This window comes from Gavialis gangeticus, unplaced genomic scaffold, assembly GCF_001723915.1.
Source record: "Gavialis gangeticus isolate Ggan-Ray unplaced genomic scaffold, GavGan_comp1, whole genome shotgun sequence".
NCBI lineage: Eukaryota > Metazoa > Chordata > Crocodylia > Gavialidae > Gavialis > Gavialis gangeticus.
The window spans coordinates 24,873,422-24,884,887 of NW_017729030.1; the positions used below are offsets into that span (position 1 = coordinate 24,873,422).

Genomic DNA, 11,466 nt, shown 5'->3' on the forward strand with positions numbered 1-11,466 from the left:
TACCAACCATGCTTGTAAAAAAAAAAAAAAAAAAAAAATATACAATGTTAAGGAAACTCCTATACAAAAAGCAATATATACAATGAAACATGCATTGTGGTTAACTGTTTTAAGCTTTGGTAAGCCAAGCTTGCTTTTCTTGAAATATAGTCCTATACCAGGGAAAAACTACACAAAAAGGTGGATTTTCTTCTTGCCTTTTTCCTTACTTCCAAGTTTTGGGGACTTGTTTGGATATCTAAATGTGAATTGAGATGCCTAACTTGATATGCACAAGTTTGTACATACTGGCCTCAACCTCTATGCCATAGTTTCTTTCCCATCTGAAAAGGGGATAACAGTACTTAAGTACCCTCAGATATGAGCTAAATGTTTCTCTGGGGATTTCACATCCTAGAATGGAATGGTGTGTACAGAAGCTGCTTTTTTGCCATTTAAAGCTCTTTATTTATTGCCATGATTTAACAGAAGTGTACTGCTTTACAGCAGTTTAAAATGGGTACTTTAAAAATGCACCCTTGTTAAATGGGATATTACATTTGAAACGGTGTATTTTATAGTACTTTAGCAGCCTACAGTGCTTTAAATAACTTCTGTACACTGATCAAAGTTCTGACCAGGGGAGAAGCCCCAGGAGGCTGTGAAGCACCCCCTGCCTCCTAGCATGGAAAGTGCAGGGAGACTCAGAGGACTGCCCCTGCTCCCTCCACCCGAAACACTGCACATCTGCCATGTTTAAGAGCATTGTCAGTTTATAGTACTATAAAAAGTTCTCTAAATTACAGAATTGTAAGATGTGCATGGAGCACCAGGAAAATACAAAATATGACCATTAAAATAATCACATTCAGAATAATGGTGGATTGAAAAAAAAACATTAAAGGACTTATATACTTGAGATGTGGGAAGATATCCAAATTTCTCACAAGGAATCAATGAAAAGTTATAACATAAAATTTGATTGAAAAGAACATAACTCCTTGTACAAAACCTGTAAATTTAATCAGAAAAGAAATACGTCTAAAATGATTTGTTGCAACACTGACTCCAGATGTCTGCTTGGTAAATTATAAGTAAACAATTTCTGTATTAGAGAAGCTCAATCTCCACTTGGCTGAAATGAAGCTTCCACAAAAAGCAAATGCACTTTATGTACACTTTTCTCCCTTCGTGTGTGTGTGCATGGAGAGAATAGGAGATGCTCTATTTACTAGGGCATGCCCTGGAGTAACTAGGAACAATGGCCACAAACTGACAAAGAGCAGATTTAGGTTGGACATTAGAAAGAGCTTCTTCACAGTCAGGGTTGCCAGAACCTGGAATGGGCTTCCAATGGAGGTGGTGCTCTCCCCTACTCCGGGGGTCTTCAAGAGGAAACTGGACAAGCACCTAGCTGGGGTTGTCTGACCACAGCGCTCTTTGCTGTCCAGGGCAGGGGATCAGACTCAATGTCTTACTGAGGTCCCTTCCAACCCTAACATCTATAAATTTATGCAATTTATTTTTAGACTAAGATTCAGGCTCATAGTTACAGAGAGATGCTGTACTGGTGAAAATTTTAGAATAGTCTCAGCAGTACATTTTTATCATGTGGTCTTGGATATATGATCACCGACACACTAGATCCCAAAAATACAGAATGACAGGCATCATGTAAATTGTTGCGTTTCCTTAACTTTTTGCCCAAGTAGTAATTCTTAGAATTGCAATTACAGGGTGCTGACGGACATGCAGCTGCCTGCTGTAACTCATGGTGCTTTGCAGGAAGCAAAGCTGCTGATCAGCTGGAAGGCAAGAACTATGGTTTTAAATGAGTTGTCCAGGTCCAGGAACGTGCTGCAAATGTCAACCTGCTGTCTGAGAGGCCACCCATGCCACAATGGAGCTGAAAGAGTTACGGTGCCAGAAGAGGGAGTTTATACATAATGTCAAAGACTGCTTGGGATCCAGCTATGACACCCCTGCGTGGTGTCAGTGCTACCTCCCATAGGAAGACTGTTCTTGTCCTGGGCCAGAGTGGTGTGGCAGGCTGCTACCCACCATGGAGAGCCCCAGTCCAGGGACTCCTCCCTGGGATGACATGCCCAAGGGTCCCATGACAGGGTTACCTGGATGGTGGCCATGGAACAATGTTCTATACTGCACGTTGATTAGGAGATGCTAGGGTGTGGGGGAGCCCCAGAACAGGAGATATGGTATGTGGGCCATTGACCTGGCCCAAGGAGCCAGGAAGGTGTCCTGTGGGGGCGCATTCTGGGGAGCAGCACTGGGGAAGGGGAGGGGGTCCAGGCTGCCCAAGACCCAATGCCAGGGCCAGCACTGACTACACCCACCTTCCAGGGCTATTTCACTATCCCCAGCTGCTGGCGGTCACCAGCATAGGTGCAGGGCCTCAAAGAGGCTCCAGGCCAGTCCTGGAAGGGGGTGGAAGTGTTCAGAATGGAGTGGGGCAGCCCACTAGTGGAGGTCACTATGGGCACAGGCTCCACTGCAGCAGAGTGGCACAGCATCTGTGAAAATAAGCAGCCCCTTGGGCTTGGGTCAAAGGTCCAGAATGGGCTGCAACTTTATTATGCAGACAAAAAAAGTTTGGCAGCCACAACATTTAATTAAACCAAGGGATGGCAGTTTCAGAATGCAGCATTCCCTCTACTACCCCAAGGTTTTGTGGTTTGTTAAGTTGAGCCCGTATGGCTGCCCACCTCCCATCTCCCCCCTCAATATCTTAGTTGCCTGGCGCAGCCAGAGATGGAGAGACAGGAATCACAAACCGTAGGTTACCGTTTTGGACCAAATCCTGTCTCCTCTTAGTTGTATTAGCCCCTCCAAACAAAGAAAGCAGGATTAGGCCCTGCACTGAGGATAGGCATAATGTCACAGATATGGTGGGGGTGGGAGGCAGTTGGTAAAAAAAAAAAAAAAATCAGGCTAAAAATACCATTTTCACAGAAACATCACAAGAAATTACAGTACACATAAATATTACTGATCTGTCCAAACACTGTACACCATTTTGGAATTAAGGCAAGTCCCACATAGACACATGTGCAAGCACATACAAGCACACACACATGCAGTCAGCAGATATAACCTACTCAGTTTCCAAGAAGAGATTACACAGAAACCTCTTTGTTTGTCACACTGTTATCAACCCAGTCCAAATACAGCAGCAGTTTAGTAATGAAACCACTTGCCTGTCATGACTAATAACAATAGGTCACCTGAAAATCTGACAAGGTTAATATATTATTAAATAATAAAAGTATCCTGAAATCATGAGAAGGGGAAAAAATGCATGGCCTTACTACCTAATAAGAGTCTTCTACTTATGGGAAAGTCATCCCTCAGACAGAGGAATAGGCTGCAGACAACTTGTGAAAATGTTACAACAGAGCTGTAAAAGCCAACAGTTTAATTGTGAAATTCCTGTTCTGTGGAAAGAAGAAACACCACAGTAGCCTCTAAGTGAAGCAGGCAGAACAGTGTAACATATTTGTTGTATAAGCATGAAAACCTCCAACTTTGCAACTGATTAGCATTTTTTATCAAAGGACCTCAAAGTGCTTTACAAAAGTGGGTAATATCCTCATTTTACACATAGGGAAATAGTGATTGACTGCCCACAGTCACACAATGAGTCAGGGACAGGTCAGGGTGTAAACCACATATCTCATATGCTCATGATTTACCCATCTTTCTTTCTGAGATACTTATATGGCATTCATCCTCAGGACATGAAAAAAGGTAACTGTGGCATTGTGCTGGTTGCCTGTGGAGAGTAGAAAAAAATATTTTTTCCAGCTAAAAATTGTTGAGTTATTCAAGGCAAGAAATAGATCACTTGATGAAGGAGGGGTGGTATCCCCAGACACAAATCATTCTTTTTATAATCTCCCAGTGCATCATGTCAAATCTGTTACACTCTTGCATACTCTTGTAGGCTCATGGAAACAAGCTCTGCCTTTATATGTGTTATACATATGCTGAACTCATGAACTGGTGATAAACGTACTGCATGCTGATAAGGCAGCAACTAAATGATTCCCAATTCAAAGTGCATGACTGTTTCTCAGGTTATTGTTTTGTTAGAACAAGGATGAACATATTGGAGTTTGCATCAATTAGGTCACAAAAATTCCTTAAAAGCTGGGCAAACAGTAATATACTGACTAAACTCAGCTCATAACAACTTAATGAACATCTCCCATTTTAAGGCTTGATGAGGCTGCTGGAGTCTACTGACAGGATGAGGGTTCATCCACCAGTGGGGGCCTATGGCAACATTAGGTCCTAACTGATCCTACCTCTCTCCACCAACTCTTCTGCTAGATCTGGCCAAAATCTTTCAAATTTCATTATTTTAATTAAACATTTTTTGGTGAAAATTATGCATATCAACCAAAAGAAAAAAAGGTTTTGCTGAAAACTTCTTTGTGGGTTTTGACTTGCTACAGACTTAGCCCTAGTTTCCAGATTTGATGAAAAGGTAAACAATTTTGAAAAAGTGTGTGTGTGTCTGTGTGTGTGTGAGAGAGTTAAATCAGTGCTATCTTCTGCCAGTACCTGAGCTATGCGTCAGGCTGGGTATCATCAGAAGTGGTGACACAATATACCAAATAGAGAAAGGTATTGAGAAATTCATAAATTCCAGAGCGGAAGTCATATAAAACACCTATCTTAGTCAGGGGAGACCAATCCAGAACTCCAAGGTGGCTGAGAAAGAATATTTTAAAGATCTCATTTAGAAAAATTGCCCAATCCCTCAAAAGTCTGAAATTCCATAATCAGGTAAGGGCAGACACTTTAGTTCTTCAGGGTTCTTTAAATCCCTGAACCAAGGTAAAGTAAGTGGCCCTATCTGTCTACAGATAGAATGGGAAGGTAAGGTCTGTTGCTGTTCTGCAATGGGACAAGCAGATGATCCCAAAGAGAAGGAGTCTTCTTAAAAGGGCTGAGGAGCAGCATGAGGAAGGAGAGACTCATACTAGAGAACAAAAGGAGAGAGAGTCTGAGCTTCCTCTGCCTCACCACTAATAGTCTCATTCGAAAGGTTATATCCACATCCATATAATTTGAGAGCTTACATTTATCATTCAGACAATGAAATAGAAAGGTTCCACAAACCAGTGTTTCTGTACATGTCTATATATTTATTATTCATCAAGTTCATTGACCAGCATTAATATTAGTTTTTAAATATTTTCTTCCTCTATTTTGTTCAAGTATTCAGCAAACTCAGCTAACAACAAAATGACTGTCAAAGAGGTTACCAAGACTCAGAATTCAGAAACCCCATGCACACAGGACAGACATCACTAAGACTTCCTTTCACTTTCTTGATCTGAAACATCGCTCTCTCCCACAGGGATTTTAACCAAGATATGACAACATACTAACCATGTCAGGCACCGTTCTCTCCCTTGCTTCAAGAGACCTAGCGTTTCTGTGGTTACTTCTAATATAGCCTCAGAACAGTGGGTGGACCAAGCAAACTTTCTTCAGTGAATTCTGCTGTCCTTACACTTCAGCTTATTTTCTTGTAGGAGAAAAGAAAATAAATCCTATCTGGAAACAAATTAAACTAAGGGCTCCTATACACATGCAGGGAGCCTGCTCCAACATGCTGGAAATTCAGACTTGATTAATCGAGTCTGCTGGAGCGTGGAAATTAACCCACTCCAGCAGACTCTAGCATCATGTGCATCATCGCCCCCGCACTGAAAACTGGCAGTGGGGCACTTTGAACTCAAGCTTTTTCTTTTTTTTTAAAGGTAGCAAAAACAATGCTAATCTGCTCAGCAAAAACTGTAATTGCAATTTAACAACTTGCTTGTGACCTCACCTCTGTTTATTTTATTCCTACTCCTTAAATGGACAGTTATCTTGAATAGGGTACTCTGAGAATATACTCCACAATATTGCATGGGGAGGGTGCAGATTTGATGACCTAACAGGACTTCATCGGTTACTTCTGCAATTTTCATGACCATATAAAGCCACATCAAAATCTGCAGGAAACTCATGTTGCTTTTTATATTCTAAAGTAAACAGATGGATGGAGTTCCCAATAACACTCATGCTCTTCACAGGTTTTAGGACAAGAGCCCAGCTTTTCTCCTTTAATGTAACTGAACTTTTTATTATTTCATTTCTATTACACCTCTTCCCCTCCCCCCATGTCTTTTCAGACTTTCTCCTTCTCCTGCATATATTCATTCTCTCTCCCCCAACAAGAACAGCAAGCCCTGCTGTTGGATTCTGATATACAATGGGGGCAGCCAACTTACATCAATATAATTTAATTTTTGTGTTTGTTTGAAAACAGTCTGGAAAGCAATGGGAAACTGAACTGAGAAACTGTGTGGCCTCAGTGAATTATGTGGAATTAACATAAAGACTTCCCCTTCAGTTAGCTATTGCAAAACTAATAACCAAGAATGTTTATTCCCCTTTTCAGAATACTGAAAGTGGTTTCATATTTCTTGAAAACCTGATTTTCACCTTCAGGTTATCTTTTTTTTTTTCTATTTACATGTATGTATCATATATGTTGTCTTTTATCTACACAAACCATTTTGTTCCACTGTAACTTTAATATTCATATAAAGGATACCCTTTTGAAACCTGACTGATCAAACTATGAAAAAAGACAGTGGGCATACCTACATGAGACAGTGGGCATACCTACATGAGACTACTGTGCAGTCATTACTGCACATTTATTTAGTACTTGTATTAGCAAGTTCTAATAAATGTGCAGTAATCAGAGTTACCACACAGTAGTGCCACCAAATGTCTTTTAAGTGATTAGCACTGTCCATGCTGTGACAGTACTGTGCGGTGTTATTCAGCTACTACTCAGTGTAGTGTGTAGATGCTCGCAGTAAGGATCAATCCTGCACCAGAGAGATGCATTCGTTGACTCTATATAGCACTCTCTCTAATGTCTGATTCACAATCACCATGTATTTTCCTTATTAAACAAGTACTGAGATATAACCTATCATATACCTTTCCTTTCCCTTGCTTCATTATCTATGCCTTGTACATATCTAGACACGTTAAGATTGTACAAAATCATCATTTATGTTTATTATTGCCTACACTACTGTAATTTAAGTATAAAGTTTAGCTTAATACAAATCATGTTTAAAGAAAAATATTTAACAAAGTTGGCCAAGATTTTCAAAACTATCTGGCAAAATCCTTAATGATATGGTGAAAGACCTTAATTTTTAGAAAGTGCTGAGCCCTCACTGTCTGAAAGCTAGGCCTTGCTAAGTATTATAAATAGAGCACTTACAGGTACTTAAAATCATAAGCAGCTTTTGAAAATCTTGGCCATTCATTAGTTAAGAAATTAAATGAAAGGCCTTTTAAGTGTTTGGCTAGATAATAGACAATCTCTTTTTGATGATAAAGACATCAAGTACAATAAAAAACCCCCCATAAATTTAAATTTATGACTCCTAATTCATCTTGTGCTTACAGTCAGATTTCTCTTGTAGAATAATAATGTTCAATAGCAGAACTGCATAAATCATATTTACTCTAAGATTGTTTAAATTAAAAAAATGGTAGCTTGTGACTAGTTGTTTGGGTTTTTTTGAAATGTATTGTTCCTTCACCAAAATACTTTTAACACTTTTATTTTGAATAAGTATTTTAATATGAATATTTTACTTCTACAGATATATTGTAACACATCCTATAGATGTGATATCCATAGGAGCAAGTGTTTAAAATATTAATAAAAATATTAATATGCTGATAAGAAAAGACACTACAATTAAAGAATACCATATAGTGCTACCTGGTATTCCAACTCTGATGTATTACAGTAGGGTCATTCCAGCTGGGGAATAAAATCAATCCTTAAAAAGCAAAGAGTGTGTGACTGCCTGTCTGCACTTTATCTCTGGCATTCATACTCAAACCGCACAGAAAAAATACGTAAGGAGGGAATCTTCTTTCATAAAAATGTGTGCGTCAAACCCAACTTTTTGATGTCTGTATGAATGTTCATTCAGAAACTTGAAATGCTCTTGTATGTACATGTGATCAGGTAAAAGTATGTTCCTCAGTAGATGGATCATAGCTGTATGGGCACAGGATAAGAGATTTGGTTTCATCAGGGTAGGTGTGGCACAGTGCAAAGGTTCTGCTTCAGGCTTTTCTTCATTCATTTTTCTTTGTTGATTCCAGAGGGATTAATCACACAAATATAGTGGCTCATATATCTAAATGTCTGCAAAGTCTGGCCCTTGGGAGGTAAATACCATGCATAATGATACTATGGAGCAGAAAGGCTGTAAAGCAAAAGTGCCAAATAGAAATATGCAAGAATGAGAAACATTAAGGAGACCTGGAAATTTGGTATATATCACCTTGTATTTATTTTGATAAATCAGCGTTTTCTTTTTTATAATATCCAGTGGCAAACTGCTATGATCCATTTGCTCAGGAATATCCTTTTCATTTTGTGAACGTAGCTTCTGTAATTTTTTAATCTGTTACCAATTATTGATAGCCACCCACTACACTTCTTCTTGATATCTAAGCCAGTCTTCCATTCCTATGTAAATGCAAAAAACTGAATAGTTCAGTATGAGTAATGTTTTGCTGAATATGTAAAAATAGATGTTTATAATTATAATTTAATATGTAAACTTTAGGGAGGGAGAAGATTCTTATGGCAATAGGAGGGGACAAAGTTCAAGTCTGTCTTTTAACTTCCTGTGTCAGCTAGAACAAGTTACCTAGACCAAGTTATTTACAATGTCACCAAGAACAAGTTGCAAGCCCCGTCTTCCCTCATCACCCCCTTCCCCCCACAAGCAATAAGGCATAATGATTTTTCTGTGTATTATGATAATAAAACTCAATTTCAAAGGTAATGAATAAGGTTTAGGTTATTTTATACTCAAAGTCTACTATGCTATATAAATACAACAGGCCCTATATCCATGTATGTGCGCGCATGTATTTCATGTTATAGTAGGACTGAAATTTTGTTGTAGCTGTGATAGGCTAGGAAATGTATAAGAGATGAGGTTTTAGGATTTCTTGTGATATCTTCTATTGAATCAACTGTATAGCTGGGGGAACTGTTGAACAAGCTTTCAGGCATCAAGCAACCTGAGGAACAGCAACCTGAGGATGCCCAAAAGTTTGCCCAACAGCTCTCCCAACAAAACAGCTAGTCCAATAAAACATATGACAAGAAATCCTTGCCTCTTATGCATGTATATATAAGAGGGCTGTCAATCAACATTAATATTTACAATAAATGCATTAATTGGCTTTTCTGTTAAATTTTTTAATGCATTAATCATGCATGTGGTTTTGGAGCCTGAGCCTGTGCCTCTGCTGCCATCACTGCTGCCTCCAGACTGCCCAGCAGGGCAGTAGTGGCAATGCATAGAACCACAGGGCAGCCCAGGCACAGGCTTCAGGCGACTGTAGTAGGAAGGTGAGGGGCAGGGGGAGAGTGCATACAGATGCACAAATGAGCAGCTGAAACATGCATGTGGCCAGGAAAACTCAGTCTGGCAGTTTGTAAAGAAGCACCAAGCAGGTAAGTCTGCGGTGGGGAAGGGGGGGTTGGGGAAAGAGGGAAAGGAAAGCAGGGCAGATCAAGCCCTGCACAGTGAGGGAGAGAGTGGGGCAGAGGCAAATGGGGCCCTGGGGCTGAAGCAGGTCATGGGACAGAGCAATGGGTGGCTCATCCAGGGGTGTGGGAGGGGTGGAGCTCCCAGCTGCTGTGTGCATCCCTGAGGGGAGCATGTTAGCATTTGTCCCCTGGATTTGTGTGGGGAAGAGGCAGGCTGCCCACTGCAGGCTGGTGCTCTGAGCCCTGCTGCTTTTGCCCTGGGAGCTGCATGGCACCATGTTGTGCTTCCTGCCATCAGGAAGGCAGGGGATGTGTGGCATAGCCAATGTGCAGCTCCCAGGGCAAAAGCAGCAGGGCACAGAGCCCCAGCCTGCAGTAGGCAGCCTACCTCCATTCCATGGAGGAATCTCAGGGGTGGGGAGCCATACCCCTCCCAGTGCCCCTGGATGACCCACCCACAGCTCCATCCTGCTTCCCACCCAGGCCCCAAGGTCCCACTTACTCCCTCACCATGGGGGCCTCAATCTGCCCTCCTGCCCCTTCCCCACCATGAACTTACCTGCTGGGAACTTACCTACATGTCACTGGTATGCATTCCTGTAGGGTTATTTTGTTTTAAAAATAAAATAAAAAAAAAGGTAAGAGGACACCTGTGGTGGGGAAGGAGCAGTGATATGCCCATGCCCTCACTCACAAGCCACAGCCCCCCAGTCCCAACCCTGCTACTGCCCCTCACACCCGACTCACAATACCCCATCCCACAGACCATGCGGGTGCCCTCACTCCCAACCCACAGCCCTCATGTCCCAGCTGCTGCCCCTTACTCCTGACCCACACTACCCACATCCTTCCAGGGCAGGCGGGGACCCCCACCTCCCTGGGCGCCAACCCTCCCCCACACACAGCCACAGCCCTCCATACCTTCACAAATTCCCCCCCCACACACATACCCCACAACCATACAAAGTACCTGCTTAATTTTGCATAATTTTGAGTTTTTAGCTGATTAAAATCGTGATCCATTGCAACTAATTTTTCTAAAAAATCACACAAATAATTGTGATCAATTTTTTAAATCATTTGACGTCCCTAAATACACATGATATAAGCACTATAACTATGTCTACAGAACCCTTGATTTAACCTCTTTCCTCCATAGGCAATTTATACTAATTTAGTATATGGTAGGTTTGAAGATTGGGTTTAAGTAAATATCAGTGGGAAAAGAGTGATAGGAAAAAAGTTTACAGACACTGGAAAATTTTTCATAATAGAACTCACACTTTTTGTCCAGTTCTAGGCAAAAGGAGCATCAGTAATTAGAAAAGAGTCTAAGTTAAGGTAATGTGTTTAATTCATAACCCCTGCCACAGCACTTTTGAGTTTAGTCCTTGGTGTATATGGATAAAAAGTTTATCTAGTTTACCTGTGCAAATCAAAAACCATGGGCATGAGTATTCTATCTGGCCAACATATGGACTGGCCACCTGGCCAGCAGTCTGAGCTTTTTTCAAATTAGAAAATGATTATGCATGTTTTCCATGCATTCCTTGAACCCTTAAACACCCTTTAAAGTCACTGAGACTGTTCTCATACAACATAGTGAAGATGAAAAGTAAGATGTTTCTCATAGAGCTTCAAAGACTTAGGTGGAATACAAAAAGATCTGTGCCCCAGGAGTCTAAGAAATGTATCATTGACAATAATCAGTGACAAACTAGTACAGGGGCAGTGATCAGGGTTTGAAGGGATTCTTAAAGTCCATAGTACAACTAGGGCTGGGGAAGAGGGATAGGAACTTACCCAGGGCACTGATTAGTAAGGAGAGCTTCCTCTCCTCCCTCCCCCCCCCC

The 11,466-nt window shown here is 41.0% G+C and overlaps 1 protein-coding gene across 1 annotated transcript in view; it reads right to left on the minus strand.

Annotated features, from left to right (window-relative positions):
- TNIP3 (TNFAIP3 interacting protein 3) overlaps window positions 1-11,466 on the minus strand; it is a 78,129-nt gene that overhangs the window by 57,052 nt on the left and 9,611 nt on the right. The gene's annotated exons all lie outside the window — the stretch shown is intronic.